At 54.1% G+C, this 22271-nt stretch overlaps 1 protein-coding gene and 1 pseudogene across 4 annotated transcripts in view; one reads left to right on the top strand and one right to left on the bottom strand.

Moving 5' to 3' along the window:
* ZBTB46 (zinc finger and BTB domain containing 46) overlaps nucleotides 1–22271 on the top strand; it is an 88609-nt gene that overhangs the window by 7240 nt on the left and 59098 nt on the right. For 2 of the 4 annotated variants that reach the window (XR_008541286.2, XM_016938377.4), the window contains exon 1: nucleotides 18339–18975. The exons of the other annotated variants lie outside the window; for them this stretch is intronic. The gene's annotated coding sequence lies outside the window, so the exon portion shown is untranslated. Of the gene's footprint in view, nucleotides 1–18338; nucleotides 18976–22271 lie in introns of those variants that run through there. 4 annotated transcript variants of the gene reach the window in all.
* On the bottom strand, nucleotides 710–20913 carry LOC129138185 (uncharacterized; annotated as a pseudogene).

Genomic DNA, 22271 nt, shown 5'->3' with positions numbered 1-22271 from the left:
ACAAGACTCGGAATTTCCCATGCTTCAGGGAGACCGGCTGCTCAACCTCGAAGGTGGCCCTGATGCTTAGGTGGGACGTGTCTGCTTGTTACCCATTCAAGGAAACAGAGGACTTTGGCCAGCGACCCTGCCCTGAGCCTCTGGTCTCTAAAGAAGCCTTGATTCGCCTACAGCCTCCTCTCTGCACTCAAAATCTCCACTTCTCAAGTGTAATCTGGTCGTTTACGTTAGTCCTGTGGGGAGCCCATTCAACGGTTTACATCTCCTTTTACAAACAGAAAACGGAGCAGTCCCAAAGAACACACACACACACACACACACACACACACACACACACACACGGGTCCTAGAGGACAAAGGTCAGGACAGGAATCAGGACAGAGGAAAAGGAATTGGAAGACACCACAACGAGAAAACTTGTTCTGGGAAGTGTGTGGTCAGGGATGCAGTGTGACGTAGATATTGTCCTTTTTTCTGGTCTGAATTATTTAATTTTTTTTTGAGAAGGGGCCTCGTTCTGTTGCCCAGGCTGGAGTGCAGTGGCACGGTCATGGCTCACTGTGGCCTCGACCTGGGCTCAGGCGATCCTGCCACCTCTGCCTCCTGAGTACCTGGGACTACAAGCACGCACCACCACACCCGGCCAATTTTTTTATTTTTGTTTTATTTTTATTTTATCTTATTTATTTTTTTGAGACAGGGTCTCACTCTGTTGCTAAGGCTGGAATGCAGTGGCGTGATCTTGGCTCACTGCAACCTCTGCTTCCTGGGCTCAAGTGATTCTTGTGCCTCAGTCTCCTGAGTAGCTAGGATTATAGGCGTGTGCCACCACACCCTGCTAATTTTTGTACTTTTTTTAGTAGAGACCAGGTTTTGCCATGTTGCCCACGCTGGTCTTGAACTCCTGAGCGCGAGTGCACCCCCATCTGCCCACCTTGAACCCCCAAAGTACCGGGATGACAGTGAGCCACTGTGCCTGGCCTTTTGTTCCCATTTTTATTTTTATTTTATGTATTTATTTTTGAGGTGGAGTCTCACTCTGTCGCTCAGGCTGGAGTGCAGTGGTGCAGTCTTGGCTCACTGCAATCTCCACCTCTCGGTTTCAAGTGATTCTCCTGCTGCCTCAGCCTCCTGAGTAACTGGGATCACAGGTGCGCGCCACCATGCCCAGCTAATTTTTTTTTTAAGTTTTAGTACAGACAGGGTTTGTCCATGTTGCCCGCACTGGTCTTGAATAGTAGAGATGGGTTTGTCCATGTTGCCCAGGCTGGTCTCGAACTCCTGAGCTTAAGTGATCCACCCGTCTCGGCTTCCCAAAGTGCTGGGATGACAGGTGTGTGCCACCGCTCCCGACTTTTTGTTTCCATTTTTAAAACATGTTTTGTACAGACAGGGTCTCGCTGTGTTGCCCAGGCTGGTCTCAAACTCCTGGGCTCAAGCATTCATCCTGCCTTAGCCTCCCAAAGTGCTGGGACGACAGGTGTGAGCCATAGCGCCTGGCCCGTGGTCTGGAATTCCGAGACTCACCGTAGGCTTCACTCTCTCATGTTTTCGTGCTTGCCGGGTTGGCCGTGTCCTGTGCTCGCCGTGTGGTCGGTGCTGTTCCTGTTTCTCCTAACAGCAGCCGTTGACTGATGGTGCATCTTCCTGTGGACATGTCTTTAAACCCAAGCGTGGGAGGGTGAGGAAGCTGTCAGTCTGGTGTAGGACTGAGCCCAGCCTTGGCCGATCACGGAACCCATTGTACTGAAATGGAATAGGCCTCCTGTGCTCCTTTGTCGGGGCCTAGAGCCCATCAGTCCCAGGGCTGGGTTTTGCATGCGTGTACACGTGTCAGCTCTAGGGAGAGCACCCCAGGCTTTTCTCATTGGGGGCCCGTGTCACATACAAAAGTGCCCGTCTCCCCCATGGGTGTGCTGGTGGGTGAATTCAGGGCGCTTGAACTCAGGAAGGCTGGACGTGTGTCCCGTCGTTTATTCCCGGTTCTCCCAGCCACCTCCGGTTCCCGACGCTGTGAGTGCAGCTTTGCTGGCTGGTGCTGCAAGTGTGTTTAGGATTTTCTGCCTGTTTCGGGAGTGTATCGGTTCCGCTTGATCAGGGCTGTGTTCATGTTTCTAAAATGTTAATGGTAAGAGCTCACTATTGAGTAAAAGCACAGATGGTAATTTTTCCTGCAAAAAGCTTCTTAGATAGGGGAAGTTAAAGGTGTAAGTTCTCGCAGTGTGCTGAGTGACTGGCTGGGTTTTTCTGGTGAGTAAGTGCTTGGGGCAGGCTGCGGGACAGCCTTGTGCTCTGAGAACTGTTAGTGATATCACAAAGGTTTTTATTTCTGAAGGGAAACTAAGGGAGTCAGGATATTTAAAACCGCCTCGGTGCTTCCTAAACAGTGGCTGTTGTTTTTGTCCAAAGTGAATGAAACATTTCAGGTTAATGTTACTCTGTACTTTAAGTATTTCTGTTTAGCATCACCTTATTAAAAGTGAGCCTGGACCAGACATGGTGGCTCACACCTGTAATCCCAGCACTTTGGGAGGCCAAGGTGGGCAGATCACCTGAGGTCAGGAGTTTGAGACTAGCCTGGCTGACATGGTGAAACCCCATTTATACTAAAAATATATACACAAAAAAATCAGCTGTGCGTGGTGGCACACACCTGTAATCCCAGCTACTTGGGAGGCTGAGGCAGGAGAATCACTTGAACCTGGGAGGTGGAGGTTGCAGTGAGCTGAGAGCGCACCATTGCACTCCAGCCTGGGCAACAAGAGGGAAACTCCGTCTCAGAAAAAAAAAAAAAAAAAAAAAAAGCGTGCCTGCTTGTAGTCCCAGCTGCTCAGGAGGCTGAGGCAGGAGGAGCGTTTGAGCCCAGGAGTTTAAGGCCACCCTGGGCAACACAGCAAGACCCTCTCTAAAATAAAAAAAAATAATAGTAATAATAATGGCCAGGCACAGTGGCTCAGGCCTGTAATCCCAGCACTTTGGAGGCTGAGGTGGGTGGATCCTGAGGTTAGGAGTTTGTCTTGGCCAACATAGTGAAGCCCTGTCTCTACTAAAAAAAAAAAAAAAGGCCGGGCGCAGTGGCTCACGCCTGTAATACTTTGGGAGGCTGAGGCGGGCGGATCATGAAGTCAAGAGATTGAGACCATCTTGGCCAACATGGTGAAACCCCGTCTCTACCAAAAATACAAAAATTAGCTGGGCGTGATGGCGCATGCCTCTAATCCCAGCTACTTGAGAGGCTGAGGCAGGAGAATCTCTTGAACCTGGGAGGCGGAGGTTGCAGTGAGCTGAGATCGCACCATTGCACTCCAGCCTGGGCAACAAGAGCGAAACTCCATCTAAAAAAAAAAAAAAATTAGCCATGCATGGGGGCAGACACCTGTAGTCCCAGCTCTTCGGGAGGATGAGGCAGGAGAATCGCTTGAACCTGGGAAGCAGAGATTGCAGTGAGCCGAGATCGTGCTGTGGCAGTCCAGCCTGGGCAACAGTGTGAGGCTCCATCTAAAAAAATAATAAATAGGCTGGGCGCGGTGGCTCACGCCTGTAATCCCAGCACTTTGGAAGGCCCAGGTGGGCGGATCACCTGAGGTCGGGAGTTCGAGATCAGCCTGACCAACATGGAGAAACCCGGTCTCTACCAAAAATTCAAAATTAGCTGGGCATGGTGGCGCGCCTGTAATCCAGCTACTCGGGAGGCTGAGGCAGGAGAATCGCTTGAACTGGGGAGGTGGAGGTTGTGTGAGCCGAGATTGCACCACTGCACTCCAGCTTGGGCAACAAGAGCAAAACTCTGTCTCTCTCTCTCTCTCTCTCTCTATAAAATATACTTCTTAAAAAGTGTGCCTGTTTACATTGGCCGGGCATGGTGTCTCATGCCTGTAATCCCAGCACTTTGGGAGGCCGAGGCAGGCGGATCACGAGGTCAGGAGATCGAGACCATCCTGGCTAACACAGTGGAACCCTGTCTCTATTAAAAATACAAAAAAACCAAAATTAGCTGGGTGTGGTGGCGGGTGCCTGTAGTCCCAGCTACTCAGGAGGCTGAGGTGGGAGAATGGCGTGAACCTGGGAGGCAGAGCTTGCAGTGAGCCGAAATCATGCCACTGCACTCCAGCCTGGGTGACAGAGCGAGACTTCGTCTCAAACAAAAAAAAAAAGTGTGCCTGTTTATTGTTTTTATGACTTTTGCTTTCTTTTCTTCGTTATACGTTGCTAACGTCATACACTGGGAGTTTGCATGTTTTTGCCTGAGGAAATGGTTATGTTTCGCTGCCTACGGTGATATATGGAAATACATCTATAGTATTTCGTTGCTTTTATTTTAGTTTGTATGTAGACTTGTTCTGTACTTCGGAGTGTTTTGAAGAACTTTTCGGAAATCATTAGCAGACACCCTCTGCTGGACGGTGAAATGCGTGTCCCGTGACTGACAAAGCGGCTGTCAGTGCTCCGAGCGTCCCAGTTGCTTTTCTTACTTGTTGGCGGAGTGAGGCAGGGAGTTACGAGGTGGCACTAACTCTGATATCCCATCTAGTTAAAGCCATTTTCACGGCTGCTCACTGGATTTCACTAGACATTGCAGTAACATTCAGGGAGGCCGAGAAGTGGTCGTGTTAATCCGTTTACCTCTGGTCTGGCCCCTGGGACACTGTTGCTGTTTTTGCTTTCTTCAGTGTGGAAATTGCTAGAGACCTTGGGAGAAGGGAGGGTAGGAGGTCCCATCGTCTGTGGGGCCCTGTGTCTGTGTAAGGCCATGTCGAGTGCCCATGGCAGAGCCCTCACAGGAAGCAGAGCTGTGATCACAGACGCCTCCGGGTGAGCCTGAGATTCAGGGTCAGGAAGGGTCGGAGTGAGACACACACCTGCACCCTGGTGAGGGCTGGCTCGTCTTCTTCGGGATGCGCTCCTGGAGGGAGCAAAGCTGGCAGGCAGCATCCATTAGCGTCCCGGGTGCTCTCTCTGTTCGCTTAATGTTATTAATAACAACCTCATTTTGTACTTCACCTAATTTTTGCCTTGTCTTAAGAAGGAAGCGCATCCAGGAAGTCATGAGTTGGTGTCTCAGTGATGCTCTTCTCTTCTCTTCTCAGACAGAGTCTCGCTCTGTCGCCCAGGCTGGAGTGCAGTGGCGCGATCTCAGCTCACTGCCACCTCCATCTCCCGGGTTCAAGCGATTCTCCTGCCTCAGCCTCCTGAGTAGCTGGGATTACAGGCGCACACCACCACGCCTGGCTAATTTTTGTATTCTGTAGTAGAAACGGGGTTTCACCATGTTGGTCAGGCGGTCTTGAACTCCTGACCTTGTGATCCGCCCACCTTGGCCTCCCAAAGTGCTGGGATTACAGGCTTGAGCCACTGCGCCTGGCCTTCTTTTTTTTTTTTTTTTTTTTGAGCTGAAGTTTCGTTCTTTCACCCAGGCTGGAGTGCAGTGGCGCGATCTCAGCTCACTGCAGCCTCCGCCTTCCAGTTTCAAGCGATTCTCCTGCCTCAGCCTCCCCAGTAGCTGGGATTACAGGTGTCTGCCACCATGCCCGGCTAATTTTTGCATTTTTTTTTAATAGACACGGGGTTTCACCATGTTGGCCAGGCTGGTCTCGAACTCCTGACCTTGTGATCTGTCCGCCTTGGCATCCTAAAGTGTTGGGATGACAGGCATGAGCCACTGCGACCAGCCAGTGATGCTTTTCTTGACACGCTGACGTGAATACATAACTATCAGGAGAGATGGCGAGTGCCCAGGTGTTGGCTGGAGCTGTGGCCACTGTTGCTGTAGAACATGCCCTGGGGGTCCGCACTGGCCTGGCCCACCCTCCCTCTGCAGAGCTGACTGCGGGGCGGCACTGCACTGCTCTCCTCCTCACGAAGACCCAGGGTTGGACCTCCTTACGCAGCCCAGCTGGAGGGGACCGTGACTTGGATGCAGGGGCTGCACCGAGGGCTTCTGGGCTTTGCATCTGGTTTCTGGGTGGCTTTGCCATGTGCTTTCCAGCAGGACCGTGGTCAAGGCATGCCTCACCTGGCAGGGGCAGCGTGGATGGCGCCAGTGGCTCTCACCCCAGCGCCCTTGTCCAGCTCTACAAAGGGCCCCTTGCAGTGTACCTCAAAACTACAGACTCAAAAGGCAGGGTCCCTGGCGGATGGGACCATGTGAATCCTGGGTGAAGACCCCCAGTGCCACCACTCAGAGCATGGTGCCGTGCAGTCTCTGTAGGTGAGCTTGCTGTTTGGGCGAGTTCCTGGGGCTGTGTTACATGGGACCATGGCCTGAGTGGCTGAAAACGGTAGAGCCTTATTCTGTCACAGGGCTGGAGGCTGACACCCAGCATCGGGGTGGACGGGGCCACTCTTCCTCCCAAGGCTCCAGGGGAGGGTCCTCCTGCCTCTTCAGCTGCAGGTGTTGACCACAGTCCCTGGTGCCTCTTGGCTTGTAGACACCTCGCTCCAGCCTCTGCCTCTGTCTTCACACAGTCTCCCCTGTGGGTGTCCAGGTTTTTTCCTCTTCTTTCTTCTTCTTCCTTTTTTTTTTTTTTTTGAGACAGAGTCTCACTCTGCTGCCCAGGCTGGAGTGTAGTGGCACCATCTCGGCTCACTGCAGCCTCCACCTCCCAGGTTTAAGCGATTCTCCTGCCTCAGCCTTCCAAGTAGCTGGGATTACAGGCGTGTGCCACCACGCCTGACTAATTTTTTGTATTTTTGGTAGGTACAGGGTTTCACCATGTTGCCCAGGCTGGTCTCGAACTCCTGACCTCAGGTGATCCGCCCACCTTGGCCTCCTGAAGAGCTGGGATTACAAGCCTGAGCCACTGCACCCGGCCTCTTTTTCTTTTTCTATTTTTTTTTTCTTGAGACAGGATCTCACTCTGTGGGCCAGGCTGGAGTACAGTGGCACAAGCACAGCTCACTGTAGCCTCCTTCTCCCAGACTCAAGGATCCTCTTGCCTCAGCCTCCCAAGTAGCTGGGACTACAAGCATGCACCATCATACCTGGCTAATTTTTTTACTTTTTGTAGGGACAGGGTCTCCCTATGTGGCCCATGCTGGGCTCAAGCGATCCTCCTGCCTCTGCCTCCCCAAGAGTTGGGATTACAGGCATGAGCCACCACATCTGGCCCTTTCCTTTTCTTTTCTTTTTTTTTTTTTTGAGACTGAGTTTCGCTCTTGTTGCCCAGGCTGGACTGCAGTGGCGCGATCTTGGCTCAACGCAACCTCTGCCTCCTGGGTTCAAGCGATTCTCCTGCCTCAGCCTTCCTGAGTAGCTGGGATTACAGGCATGCGCCACCATGCCCGGCTAGTTTCGTATTTTTAGTAGAGACGGGGTTTCTCCATGTTGGTCAGGCTGGTCTCGAACTCCTGACCTCAGATGATCTGCCCGCCTCAGCCTTCCAGAGTGCTGGGATTACAGGCGTGAGCCACCGTGCCAGGCCTGGCCTTTTCCTTTTCTTTTGAGGAAGCTGGTCCTATTGGGTGAGGGCCCGCCCTAATCCACTGTGACCTCATCTTAACTTGATTATATTTGCAAAGACCCTATTTCCAAATAAGGTCACATTTGCAGGTTTAGGACTTCAGCAGACACATTTCAGCCCTTAACAGCATCACAGCTTGGGTTTTCTTGATGCATCTTCCACACGTATTTCTCTATGGAGGCTTCTCCACGCATCAGCAGCTGCCACCTCTCATGGCCACTGTATCCTTGACGCTGCTGTTATTTACAGCAGAGGTGGCAAGTAACCAGCGTCACCAAAATATTAACTAATGCATTCAGCCAGTGTGCACGCAGCCCTGGGCCTGTGGCAGGTCAGGTTCCTGGCCTGGGTACACAGCAGCTCATGGAGTCCTTGCTTTGCTGGGTTATGCAGATGGGGGAGATGCTTTGAGTATCTTGGGTGATGTGAGCCTGCCAGCCTGTGAGGAGAGACACGGGGTGGGTGGGGAGGGAGTCATGTTGGGGGTGAGCAGAGATGGAGCCAAGAGGGGCAGCTGAGTGTTGCGGCTGCTTGTGCCTCCCCATCCGAAGCAGGACTCGGGCCCTCCTCTGGGCACCCCCTTTGCCTTGCTCACTACACCTGTGCCCACTGCACCTGTGCCCACCTGCGCCCACTGCACCTGCACCCACTGCACCTGCGCCCACCTGTGCTCACTGCACCTGCGCCCACTGCACCTGTGCCCACCTGTGCCCACTGTACCTGCGCCCACTGCACCTGCGCCCACTGCACCTGTGCCCACCGTACCTGTGCCCACTGCACCTGCGCCCACTGCACCTGCACCCACTGCACCTGTGTCCACCTGCGCCCACTGCACTGTGCCCACCTGTGCCCACTGCACCTGTGCCCACTGCACCTGCGCCCACCTGTGCCCACTGTACCTGTGCCCACTGCACCTGCACCCACTGGACCTGCGCCCACCTGCACTCACTGCACCTGTGCTCACCTGCACTCACTGCACCTATGCCCACCTGTACCCACTGCACCTGCACCTTCTGCACCTGTGCCCACCTGCACCCACTGCACCTGTGCCCACCTGCACCCACTGCACCTGCACCCACTGGACCTGTGCCCACCTGCACTCACTGCACCTATGCCCACCTGTACCCACTGCACCTGCACCTTCTGCACCTGTGCCCACCTGCACCCACTGCACCTGTGCTCACCTGCACCTGTGCCCATCTGCACCCACTGCACCTGCACCCACTGGACCTGTGCCCACCTGCACCTGCACTCACTGCACCTGTGCCCACCTGCACTCACTGCACCTATGCCCACCTGTACCCACTGCACCTGCACCTTCTGCACCTATGCCCACCTGTACCCACTGCACCTGTGCCCACCTGCACCCACTGCACCTTTGCCCACTGCACCTGCACTCACTGCACCTGTGCCCACCTGTACCCACTGCACCTGCACCTACTGCACCTATGCCCACCTGCACCTGTGCCCATCTGCACCTACTGCACCTGCACTCACCGCACCTTTGCCCACTGCACCTGCACTCACTGCACCGGTGCCCACCTGCACCCACTGCACCTGCACCCATTGCACTCACTGCACTTGCACTCGTGCCCACTGCACCTGCGCCCACTGCACCTGGGCCCACCGCACCTGTGCCTTCAGCTCAGACTTGGGCTCTCGGCCTTTTGTGTCTTCTCAGCAGCTGGTGAGCTGTGGCCCCTTTTCAGAATAGCATGTTTTGTTTGTTTATTTTGAGACAGGGTCTTGCTCTGTCATCCAGGCTGGAGTGTAGTGGCGCAATCTCAGCTCACTGCAGCCTCGACGTCCTGGGCTCAAGCGATCCTTGTGCCTCAGCTTCCTGAGTAGCTGGGACCCCAGGCATGTGAGACCATGATCAGCTCACAATAGCATTTTTAGTGCATCCAGTAAGATCCCTGGCAAATGAAGGGTAGCAACTACTGAAATATCATTGCTAAAATTCAGGAAAGTTTGGTTTGTGAGGTAGTAACATGTGGAACTTTAATTTAGCACATAGCATTGTGAATGGTGCATCTGATATTCCTAATTCCGAAGTAGGGTGAGTATCAAGAGCATTCTAAGTTGCCTGCGGTGGCCATGGTGCGATGTGGACATGGCTGTGTCTGTGGCTTGTCACCCACAGTCAGACTCCTGAGGCCCAGGCTTGCTGCACTCCTCTGGGAGGTCAACCCCAAATGAGGACCCTTGCCTGGGGGTGGGAGGAGGCAGGTCTTGGGGTTCTCTCCCCCTGCAGAGGCAGGTCTTGGGCCTCCTGTTGAGGGGTGGGGCTGCCTGTGGGTTTCCAGATGAGATTCTCTCTCACCGCATTTGCATCGCTGGATTGTATATTTTCCCAGTTTTGTAAAAGTTATATTATTATTTTAAAACCTAATTATATTTTTAAAAACTTATTTTGGAACTTTTCAAACATACACAAAATTAGAGAGAACGTCCACGTCGCCTGGCTGCGGGAACCCCCAGTGCTCTGCTCTTGTCTTACTCATCTCTCCCACTCTCTCCCACTGTTTTTTCTTTTTCCTTTCTTTTTTTCTTTTCTTTTCTTTTCTTTTTTTTTTTTTTGAGACGGAGTCTTGCTTTGTTGCCCAGGCTGGAGTGCAGTGGCGTGATCTCGGCTCACTGCAAGCTCTGCCTCCCGGGTTCATGCCATTCTCCTGCCTCAGCCTCCCTAGTAGTTGGGACTACAGGCGCCCACTGCCATGCCCGGCTAATTTTTTTGTATTTTTAGTAGAGACAGGGTTTCACGATGTTAGCCAGGATGGTTTTGATCTCCTGACCTTGTGATCCACCCGCCTCAGTCTCCCAAAGTGCTGGGATTACAGGCGTGAGCCACCGCGCCCGGCCCTTCCCACTGTTTTTTCTCTCAAGTGTTTTAAAGCAAATCTCAGTTTTACCCTCGGTGCTTCATTGTGTGTGGCTCACACGCAGCCGGGCACCCCGCAACACTTCCTCAGCGTCGCGATGCTGGGCTGGGCTCAGCGTTCTTGACTGTGGCCTGCACATTTTCACTGTGGCTTTACTTGAATCAGAGTTGGGATGAGGGCCATGTGCTGCTTGTGGGTGGTGATGTCCCTGAAGTTGCGTTTCTTCTCTCCATTTCATGCTACTTATTTGCTGAAGGATCGGTTTTGGTTCTGTGACACTTCCTACCTGAAGGTCTGGCTGGGTGCATCCTTGTGACCTTGAACTCCTGCCTGAGCCGTCAGTAGAACCAGGTAGAGGCGGGAGGGCTGGGACTCGCCCGCGCAGGGCAGTGGCAGGGGAGCAGTTACTCTGGTGTGTAGCCACAGTGCTTACATTGGAATTTCCAACTTAATGTATTTTCTTTCTTTCTTTCTTTTTTTTTTTTTGAGATGGAGTCTTGCTCTGTCTCCAGGCTGGAGTACAGTGGCACAGTCTCAGCTCACTATAACGTCTGCCTTCTGGGTTCAAGTGATTCTCCTGCCTCAGCCTCCCGAATAGCTGGGATTACAGGCGCGCTCCACCACGCCTGGCTAATTTTTGTATTTTTAGTAGAGATGAGGGTTCACCATGTTGGCCAGGCTGGTCTCGAACTCCTGACCTCAGATGATCCACCCGCCTCAGCCTCCCAAAGTGCTGGGATTACAGGTGTGAGCCACTGTGCCTGGCCCCAACTTAATGTATTTTAAAACACGGGTTGTTTCATATTTTGATGCCTGTTTTTTTTTGTTTGTTTTTGTTTTTTTTTGAGACGGAGTCTCACTCTGTCACCAGGCTGGAGTATAGTGGCGCGATCTCGGCTCACTGCAACCTCCGCCTTCCGTGTTCAAGCAATTCTGCTGCCTCAGCCTTCCAAGTAGCTGGGACTACAGGCACGCGCCATCACACCCAGCTAATATTTTTCTCTATTTTTAGTAAAGACGGGGTTTCACCATGTTGGTCAGGATGCTGTCAATCTCTTGACCTCATGATCCACCTGCCTTGGCCTCTCAAAGTATTGGGATTACAGGCGTTAGCCACCACGCCCAGCCGTAGTTTTTTTTGGTTTTGTTTTGTTTTTTGTTTTGAGATGGAGTCTGGCTCTGTCACCAGGCTGGAGTGCAGTGGGGTGGTCTTGGCTCATGGCAACCCCCACCTCCCGGCTTCAAGTGATTCTCCCGCCTCAGCCTCCCGAGTAGCTGGGATTACAGGCGCCTGCCACCACACCCAGCTAATTTTTTGTATTTCTTTTACTAGGGACGGGGTTTCCACATGTTGACCAGGCTGGTCTTGAACTCCTGACCTTGTGATTCGCCCGCCTCCACCTCCCAAAGCACTGGGATTATAGGCGCGCACCACATCGCCTGGCTAATTTTTTGTATTTTAGTAGAGACGGGGTTTTACCATGTTGGCCAGGCTGGTCTCGAACTCCTGACCTTGTGATTCGCCCGCCTCCGCCTCCCAAAGTGCTGGGATTACAGGTGCACACCACATTGCCTGGCTAATTTTTTGTATTTTTAGTAGAGACAGGGTTTCACTGTGTTAGCCAGGATGGTCTCGATCTCCTGACCTCGTGATTTGCCCGCCTCAGCCTCCCAAAGTGCTGGGATCACAGGCCTGAGCCTCCTTGCCTGGCCTTGTGAAAAATTTTAACGTTAATTTTCTTATTTCAAGTTGATTTTCATTTAGTTTTTACTAAAAATGCAAATGTAGTTTACCGTTGCTTCTCTTTTTTTTATGTAGGAAAAGTTGATGCAAATTTTGCCTGCATTTGGAGTTTTCCTATTAGAGTTTTGTTACGAAAAGATCGCCGCCACTTTGGTGGGTCAGCACTAAAGCCTTGTTTCAATATTTGCAGGGTCAGTTCTTTTGAATATTTTAATGCTTCCCCGTTTGGAGTCTAAGAGCTATTTTTACTTTAGTTTTTTTTCCCAGGCAAGTACTTGGTCTGAACGATGTATGAGCCAGACCTGGTAGAAAAGTGGGAGTTGGTGAAATAGATGTGCTACTTAGTGACAGGGACTGTGATTCTAACATTTTGTCTTATGGCAGAGTTGGATGAAAGGGGTTTGTTCCTGCACCATGGCTCACCTGCCCAGTGAGTCCTGAGTCCTCATGTGGCAGGGAGTCAGACAGCAGCAGCTCTCTTCCCAGTGGGGTAGAGCTCACCTGGCTGCAAGGTGAGCCGGCTGGCCCGTTGCCCAGCTCAGAGCTGACCCTCACACGTGCAGATCTCTGCTGGGCCCAGGGGTCAGGGTCAGTTGTCTGCATCACCTATGGGCCACCCCCTCTCTGCACCCCCGAGATCTTCCTGCTCTCTGCGTTGCCTATGGCTATGAGCACAGTGGGCTTCCTGGAAATACTTTCAGAGGAGGTGACAGTCGTATCCTTCCAGGGCCCCTCCTGCCGTGTGGAAGAACTTACTTCTGCTCCTGGAAGTCAGAAGCTGGGAGGCCTGGGGCTGTAGTGTCTTCTGTATGAGAGGTGGGGTGGGGCTGGGGAGAGGAAGGCTGCTCGACTCTTCTTCGGGGAGACCCACCCCATGGCAGCTCCGAGGTCCTAGTGGGCTGGTGGCTTGCATCTTGTCCACCTGTTGTCGTCTCTTGCCCCTAGGGGGGCTCATGCCCATCCTGTGGGGTTCTGGGACCCAGACTCGCCCCTGTGGGCTGGGCGGGGTGGGGCTCATGCCCATTCTGTGGGGTTCTGGGACCCAGACTCGCCTCTGTGGGCTGGGCGGGGTGGGGCTCATGCCCATCCTGTGGGGTTCTGGGACCCAGAGAGGCAGACTCTTCGCCTGCCTGTTGGGTTTGTGAAAAGTCAAAGAGAGTGGAACACGGACGCCGGCTGGTGCTCTCCAGTGTTCTCCGGCTCTGCCGCTGGAGCTCCTCGTAGGAGTGAGGAAAGAGAAACGTAGATTGCTCTCATGTTCGCGCTCTGTTCTCCTGGGTGCTGATTTCCTGTGGCGTCATTCTACCCTGCATCTGTGCTGGTGGGCACGTTCTCGCGTTTGTGTTTTATTTTTATTTATTTTTTTGTTTTTTGAGACAGAGTCTCACTCTGTTGCCCAGACTGGAGTGCAGTGGCACAATTTTGGCTCACTGTAACGTCTGCCTCCAGTGTTCAAACGATTCTCCTGCCTAGGCCTCCCTAGTAGCTGGGATTATAGGTGCGTGCCACCACGCCCGGCTAATTTTAGTGTTTTTAGTAAAGACAGAGTTTCGTTATGTTGGCCAGGACGGTCTCAAACTCCTGATCTCATATGATCCACCTGTCTCAGCCTCCCAAAGTGCTAGGATTACATTTGTGTTTTATGAATAAGGACCTTGGTTTGCGAGGGGAAGGGGGGTTTTGGTGCCTATCCTGAGTGTGGTCGGTGTGTGTGAGCTTGTGCAGACACGGCCAGCTGGGCTTTCTGTTCTCATTTCTTCCCGTTAATTTCTGATAAACTTCTAAGCATCCACGTGACTGGCATTTTTAATGTTCCTGGAATTGGGTTTTGCTCAGTTTTAATACTTCACGGTTTTCTGGGCCATCTTCGAATTGTCGAGTGTTTGGGTCTTTTTCTGTTTGTCACTGTTAGCCATAGCAGTGCTTGGAACATCTTGGAACCAATTAGCTTTTTGGGTTATTTCCTTGGGGCAGAGTCTCAGAAGTGGAATTAGTCAAAGAGGCAGAGGCATCTGCAGGCCTCATCCCCACGCTGCAGGCTGCTTCAAGGGCCGCCCCACTCTGGGCCTCCTGTGTCACGGCCACCTTTGTAATTGACATTACGTTAATGTTTGCCAGTTCCATGTATTTAGAGTTTTCTTTTCTTTTCTTTTTTTTTTTTTTTTGAGAGAGGGCCTTGCTGTGTCACCCATGCCGGAGTACAGTGGTGCCATCTTGGCTCACTCCAACCTCGACCTCCCGACTCAAGGGATCCTCCCACTTCATCCTCCAGAGTAGCGGGGACTACAGGTGTGCACCACCATGCCCGGCTAATTTTTTCTATTTTTTGTAGAGATGGGGTCTCACCATGTTGCCCAGGCTGGTCTTGAACTTTTGGGCTCAAGCCATCTGCTCGCCCCGGCTTCCCTCAGCGTTGGGATTTCAGGCATGAGCCACCATTCTGGCCTGGCCTTGAAATCTTTTCTCAGAGTCAAGCACGTGTCTTTTAAGTCCTTTCCAGAAATCTTTAAAATTGTATCATTGAGTTAAGCCACACTGGCCACCACACGGCTAACTTCGTAAAGGAGAAGAGGGGAGAGGAAGGGAGGTCGCGGAGCTCCTGCTGTCTCCCGGGGTCCTCTCCACCTGCTGGGCTCTGGCAGGTTTGCTGAGGACCGCGTGAGGGCGCTGCTGTCTTCTGGGCTCAGGGCTCCTGTGAGCTCCTGAGGCCTGGACCCAGGGGTGGCCTTTGTTGCTCCCTTGGGCATAATATGGGGGGACACAGGCAAGATGTGGGGCCACCACCCCAGCAGGCCTGTGCCGAACCCCAGGACCCCATTCCTGGAATAGACGCGGCCATGAGGACTGGACGCGCTGGGCGTGGCCCACAGCGGGGCCCCCAGGGCTGCGCCCCCAGGGCTGCTGACCTTGCCCCCCTTGGCTCCACCGAGTCTGCACCTTTAGTGCCCACTTCGGCCAAGCCCATGGCGAAGTGCCCCAGGCGCTGCGGTCCCTGCGAAGGGGAACGTGGAAGGCGAACGTGGAGAGCCCCTTGAGTGCCTCTGCAGCACCGGAGCACCGAGCCGCCCTTGCTCGGGCGTCCCTGAGGCCCTGAGTCCTGGCAGCTCCCAGGTCTTACCTCATGAATCATGGAGTTTCCTTCCTTTTTTTTTTTTTTGAAGCGGAGTCTCGCTCTGCCGCCCGGGCTGCAGTGCAGTGGCGCCATCTCGGCTCACCGCAGGCTCCGCCCCCCGGGTTCCCGCCATTCTCCTGCCTCAGCCTCCCGAGTAGCTGGGACTGCAGGCGCCCCCACCACGCCCGGCTAATTTTTTTTTGTATTTTTTAGTAGAGACGGGGTTTCACCGTGTTAGCCAGGATGGTCTTGATTTCCGGACCTCACCATCCGCCCGCCTCGGCCTCCCAAAGTGCTGGGATTACAGGCGTGAGCCACCGCGCCTGCTGGTTTTATTTCTTAAGGCGGCCTTGGCGCCTGTCCTGGCCGAGCGCTTGACGGAGGAGGGCCTTCTCTGGGGGAGGCTCTGTCCGCCTCCCACCCACGCTGGAGGAGCTCGGGTCTCATGGGGAGGCAGGACTCGCTTAGGGGCGGGAGGTCACACTGCCCCGGAGCCCAGGCCCTGCCCTAGGAGGAAGAGCCTGGCTTCCCCCTTCCCTCCCGCCGGGCCCGGGGCTGAGACTCCTTGTGGGTCCGGATGACCCTGTCCGTGACCTCCGCCCTGGCCCCGCTTCCGCCCCACACCCCCCTGAAGCCCCGGGCTCCGTGGCCTCTGCCTTCCGGGCCCTCCCCTGCGCTCAGCCCCCGGGGCAAGGGCTGGGAAGGATGGCTTGACTGGCCTACAGGGTACGGGGGATCCCTGACAGGTTCATCGCTGGGGCCCCATGGGCCCCCCTCCGTCTGTGCCGTGCGGATGTGGAGCTGAGGACTCCTCCATCGAAGGCGGCCAGCGGTGAATTCCAGTAATCTGAGTAGGGTCCTTACCGCGCTGTCCGCGGGGTTTCCTCACTGCTCAGGCGGCTGCTGCTCATCCACGCCACCTCCGTCGGTCCGTTCAGCTTCCGTGAGTGTCCTGTGGGAAGGTCCGTTCAGCTTCCGTGAGTGTCCCCTGTGGGAAGGTCCGTTCAGCTTCCGTGAGTGTCCTGTGGGAAGGTCCGTTCAGCTTCCGTGAGTGTCCCCTGTGGGAAGGTCCGTTCAGCTTCCGTGAGTGCCCTGTGGGAAGGTCCGTTCAGCTTCCGTGAGTGTCCCCTGTGGGAAGGTCCGTTCAGCTTCCGTGAATGCCCTGTGGGAAGGTCCGTTCAGCTTCCGTGAGTGTCCCCTGTGGGAAGGGCCTGTGCCGCACAAGGTGGGGACTTGGGCACACGGCCTCGGAGGCCGGACACCGGGCGAGCCCCGCTCTGGGAGTGAGACCCGCTCGGAGGGGGAGCGAGCCCTGAGGCGCCGCCTGTAAGCCAGACCCGCTGCCTCACACAGACGGGTGCTTCGCTTGTTTTGGCCTAGTACAGCTTTTAAGCCAAAAGTAACTGGTTAGGGATTCTATCATATTGCTTGATGTAAACAAATGTGGCAAAATGTTAAAAATGGAGTAGCTGAAGGCCGGGCGCGGTGGCTCACACCTGTAGTCCCAACACTTTGGGAGGCCGAGGCGGGCGGATTGCTTGAGGCCAGGAGTTCGAGACCAGCCTGGCCAACATGGTGAAACCCCATTCCTACTAAAAATACAAAAATTAGCCAGGTATGCTGGCGTGCGCCTGTAGTCCGAGATACTGGGGAGGCTGAGGTGGGAGAATCACTTGAACTCGGGAGGTAGAAGTTGCAGTGAGCCAAGATGGCGCCACTGCACTCCAGCCTGGGCGACAGAGTGAGACCAAACTGACGCAAGAAGAAACAGAAAATCTGAATAGACCTATAACAAATAAAGAATCAGTAGTCAAAAAACTTCCAATGAAAGAAAAGTTCAGAAACTTTCACTACAGTTATTGTACTTTTTAGCTTCCAAAAAGAAAAGTCAATTTCAATAAAGAATCAATAGTCAATAAACTTCCAACAAAAGAAAAGTCCATCTCTGTCTCTCTCTATATATGTATATGATTGTATATATCACTTCACTGTTGAATTCTATCAAACATTTTAAGAATTAACACCAATCCTGGCCAGGCGTGGTGGCTCATGCCTGTAATCCCAGCACTTTGGGAGGCCGAGGCAGGTGCATCGTGAGGTCAGGAGATCGCGGCTATCCTGGCTAACACGGTGAAACCCCATCTCTACTAAAAATACAAAAAATTAGCCGGGTGTGGTGGCGGGCGCTGGTAGTCCCAGCTACTCAGGAGGCTGAGGCAGGAGAATGGCGTGAACCTGGGAGGCGGAGCTTGCAGTGAGCCGAGATGGCGCCACTGCACTCCATCCTGGGCGACAGAGCGAGACTCCATCTCAAAAAACAAAAACAAAACAAAACAAAACAAAATTAGCCGGGCCTGGTGGTGGGCGCCTGTAGTCCCAGCTACATGGGAGGCTGAGGCAGGAGAATCGCTTGAACGTGGGAGGTGGAGGTTTTAGTGAGCCAAGGTCGCACCGTTGCACTCCAGCCTGGGTGACAGAGCTAGACTCCATCTCAAAAAAAGAGAAAGATTCCATCATATTCCTTGAGAGCATAGTGTTGCCTTTATTTTAAGCAGGTATTACAACCTTCTTATTTAGGTTCTATTTTTTTTGAAGTTACCATTTCAGGTCAGAGTTAGCCATAGCAGTATTTCAGATTTAAAATGTACACAAATAGTTTTCTTGCCTTGTTAAGCTGATTAGCTTTCTTTTCTTTTTTTTTTTTTTGACATGGAGTTTCACTGTTGTTGCCTGGGCTGGAGTGCAGTGACATGTTCTCGGCTCACTGCAACCTCTGCCTCTCGGGTTCAAGCGATTTTCCTGCATCAGCCTCCCGAGTAGCTGGGATTACAGGCACCCGTCACCATGCCAGGCTAATTTTTTTTTTTTAACTTTTAGTAGAGACGGGGTTTCACTATGTTGGCCAGGTTGGTCTCGAACTCCTGACCTCAGGTGATCCGCTCGTCTCAGCCTCCCAAAATGCTGAGATTGCAGGCGTGAGCCACCTTTCCCAGCCAGCTGATTAGCTTTCTGAGAAAATTACAATATTTTTAAAAGTTGGGGCCGGGCATGGTGGCTCATGCCTGTAATCCCAGCACTTTGGGAGGCGGAGGCGGGCAGAGCACCTGAGGTCAGGAGTTCGAGACCAACCTGGCCAACATGGTGAAACCCTGTCTGTACTAAAAATACAAAAAAATTATCCGGGTGTGGTGGCACACACCTATAATCCCAGCTACTGGGGAGGCCGAGGCACAAGAATCGCTTGAACCCAGGAGGTGGAGGTTGCAGTGAGCTGAAGGCTTCAGTGAGTCGAGATCGTGCCACTGCCCTCCAGCCTGGGCGACAGAGCGAGACTCCGTCTCAAAAAAAAGGAGAAAAAAAAAAGCTGATGCAGGGCTTTGTGTATTCGTTTCCTGGGGCTGCTGTGAAAGTACCACCTGCTGGGCAGCTCGCGGCAGCAGAGGCGTCTCCTCTCAGTTCCAGAGTCCAGCGCTGGAACTCAGGGTGTCTCAGGGCCATGCTCCCTCTGGAGACTCCAGGCAGGGTCCTTCCTGCCTCTTCCAGCTCCTGGTGGCTCCAGGCATCCTTTGGCTTGTGACTTTGTCACTCCAGTTTCTGCCTGTGGTCACATGACCTTCTCTCCTCCCTGTGTCTTTTTTTTTCCTTTAGAGATGGGGGTCTTGCTCTGTCACTCCAGCTAGAGCACAGTGGTGCAATCGGAGCTCACTGACTGCAGCCTGCAACTCCTGGGCTCAAGTGATCCTGCCGCCTCAGCCTCTCAACGTGCTGCGATTAGAGGTGTGTACCACACTGCCCGGCTGCTGTTAAATTTTACCTTCTATCAGCACTTAGTACGAGACATTTTTGAAATACTGTAAATCAGTATTACAGATTTAATTTTCAAAAGGTACTGTAGGTCGGGCGTGGTGGCTCATGCCTGTAATCCCAGCACTTTGGGAGGCCGAGGTGGGCAGATCACGAGGTCAAGAGATCGAGACCATCCTGGCCAACGTGGTGAAACCCCGTCTCTACTAAAAATACAAAAATTAGCCAGGCATGGTGGTGTGAGCCTGTAATGTCAGCTACTCGGGAGGCTGAGGCAGGAGAATCAATTGAACCCGGGAGGTGGAGGTTGCAGTGAGCTGAGATCGTGTCACTGCACTCCAGCCTGGCAACAGAGCGAGACTCCTTCTGAGAAAAAAAAAAAAAAAAGTCATGTAGGTTTTTTTTGTTGTTATTTTTTTGAGACGGAGTCTCACTATGTTGCCCAGGCTGGAGTGCAATGGTGCCAACTCAGCTCACTGCAACCTCCGCCTCCCAGGTTATAGCGATTCTCCTGCCTCAGCCTCCCGAGTAGCTGGGACTACAGGTGCCCCCCACCACGCCTGGCTAATTTTTTAAATTTTGGTAGAGACGGGGTTTCACCATGTTGGCCAGGCTGCTCTTGATCTCTTGACCTGGTGATCCACCTGCCTTGGCCTCCCAAAGTGCTGGGATTACAGGCGTGAGCCACCGTGCCCGGCCTGGTACTGTAGTTTTGTTGACCCCAAGTGTATGTGTTGGGCCTGTCCAGCATTGAGATGTGGTCCCTGGGCTGAGAGGAGGGCAGGGCAGTGTCAGGCAGCGAGGTGGCATGTGTGCTGTCAGTGTAAGAACAGTGATGCCCGGGAGGGCTTCCTGGAGGAGGGGGAGGCTGTGTCCATCGGCTGAGAGGGCTCAGGACCGCTGTTGTGATTCATGGCAGGATTCGCCTTTACAGATCTGACCTGTTCCACTGTGTCATCTATAACCCAAATGACAGACTAGGAGCTCAGCTGCCCCGGCCCCCTCCTGGGTGCCCAGAGCACCTTGTGCCCATCTGGAGGCACCCCTGCCACCCTCACACATGGCCCGAGCCAGGCACTGCTCCAGGCTTCCCCTGCGTGTGACTGGTGGGCACCTGGCTGGAGCTGGAGGGATGCTGAGGCCTGGAGCTGCTGAGGTGGGAGTGGAAGCCCCTCCATTCAGGGACCCCACAGCCCACTGAGACCCTGGTGGCTGGGGCTGAGACGGGACAGCGCAGGGCAGTGAGAGGTGTTTGGAAAGGGGAAGCGTGCTGGGCTCTGGCTGGGGACGCCCGACAGAAGGAAGTGACGTTATGTCGGTGCAGTGGCTCACGCCTATCATCCCAGCGCTGTGAGAAGCCAGGGCGGCAGGTTCGTTTAGGAATTCAAGACCAACCTGGGCAACATGACAGAACCCCGTCTCTACAAAACAAAAAAATTAGCCCGTGTGGTGGCGTGTCCCTGTGGTCCCAGCTGCTCAGGAGGCTGATGTGGGAGGATGCCTTGAGCCTGGGAGGTTGAAGCTGCAGTGAGCCGAGATTGCGCCACTGCACTCCAGCCTGGGGGACGGAGTGAGACCCCATTACAAAAACAAAAAGAAGGAAGTGACGGTAGCCAGGTTCGGGAAGGCGGAGGAGGCGGCCTGGGCGTCAGAGCCGGGCTGGAGATGAAGGAACTGAAAGGGGCCAGTGGGCAGGGAGGGGCGGGGCTGGCAGGGCCTCCGACAGAGACCTGGGCAGCCCGGGGCCTGGGCAGCCCGGGGCCGGCAGACATGGCTTTGCATCTTCAGATGGCCACATGGGGGCTGCCATGTGGAAAACCTAAAGTCCTCATCGCCAGCACCCACTTGCTCACTGGAGATGATGTGGATAGTACCGCCGGTCTCGCTGTCGAAAGACGACTCTGCTAACATGTCTTGGAGTGTTTTCTAGTCAGGAGCTCACTTAAAAATTTTGAAATGCGACCACGAACAATGGTAATATGACGTATGTGAAATTTAATTTGTACAACAGTTTCACAGTATTCATATCTTAACCTTGATTTTTTCAGAAGAAGGTAAACCATGAACGCCTTGGTGTGAGGGGAGGTGCCTGGTTCCTGCTGGCGAGGCGCCCTGGGGGATGGTGCCCACACTGGTCCCTGCCTGGATGGCATCCTGGGGGATGGTGCCCACGCCTGGTTCCTGCTGGTGAGGTGCCCTGGGGGAGCCGGGTTGGTGGGTTTCTTCGCAAGAGTGGGCAGAGCTGCCCAGAAACGTGTTTCCTCCTGTTGGCGTCTGTGGCATCGTGCTCTTTGGTGGTAGAAACGGGGCGTCAGTGACCTGGGGCTGCCATGTCAAAGGGCCACAAAGGGAATGTCGTAAACAACAGACATCTGTTCCCTCCACTCCTGGAGGCCGGAGGTCTGAGGTTTGGGCATCAGCCCGCCACGTTCCTGGGAGGGTGCTGGGGGCCTGAGGTTCGGTCGTCAGCCGCGGCGGTTCCTGGGAGGGTGCTGGGGGTCTGAGGTTCGGTCGTCGGCCGCCGCGGTTCCTGGGAGGGTGCTGGGGGCCTGAGGTTCGGTCGTCGGCCGCGGCGGTTCCTGGGAGGGTGCTGGGGGCCTGAGGTTCGGTCGTCGGCCGCCGCGGTTCCTGGGAGGGTGCTGGGGGCCTGAGGTTCGGTCGTCGGCCGCGGCGGTTCCTGGGAGGGTGCTGGGGGCCTGAGGTTCGGTTGTCGGCCCGCCGCGGTTCCTGGGAGGGTGCTGGGGGCCTGAGGTTCGGTTGTCGGCCCGCCGCGGTTCCTGGGAGGGTGCTGGGGGTCTGAGGTTCGGTTGTCGGCCCGCCGCGGTTCCTGGGAGGGTGCTGGGGGTCTGAGGTTTGGTTGTCGGCCCGCCGCGGTTCCTGGGAGGGTGCTGGGGGTCTGCTCCAGGCCTCTCTCCAGCCTCTGCCGGGGCCTCCGCTGCTGCCGCTTCGGGCCAACCTGTGTCCAAATTTCTCCCCCTTTTAAGGGTACTCATCATACTGGATTAGGGGCCCCCAGTAACCTCATTGTTTTTTTTTTGAGAGGGTCTCATTCTGTCACTCAGGCTGGAGTGCAGTGGCGCGATCTCAGCTCACTGCAGCCTCTGTCTCCCGGTTCAAGTGATTCTTGTGCCTCAGCCTCCTGAGTAGCTGGGATTACAGACGTGCGCCACCACACCCGGCTAATATTTGTATTTTTAGTAGAGACGGGAGTTTACCATGTTGGCCAGGCTAGTCTCAAACTCCTGGCCTCAAGTAATCTGCCTGCCTCT

This window comes from Pan troglodytes, chromosome 21 (assembly GCF_028858775.2).
Source record: "Pan troglodytes isolate AG18354 chromosome 21, NHGRI_mPanTro3-v2.0_pri, whole genome shotgun sequence".
Lineage (NCBI taxonomy): Eukaryota > Metazoa > Chordata > Mammalia > Primates > Hominidae > Pan > Pan troglodytes.
This window is presented reverse-complemented; position numbering and strand designations above follow the sequence as displayed.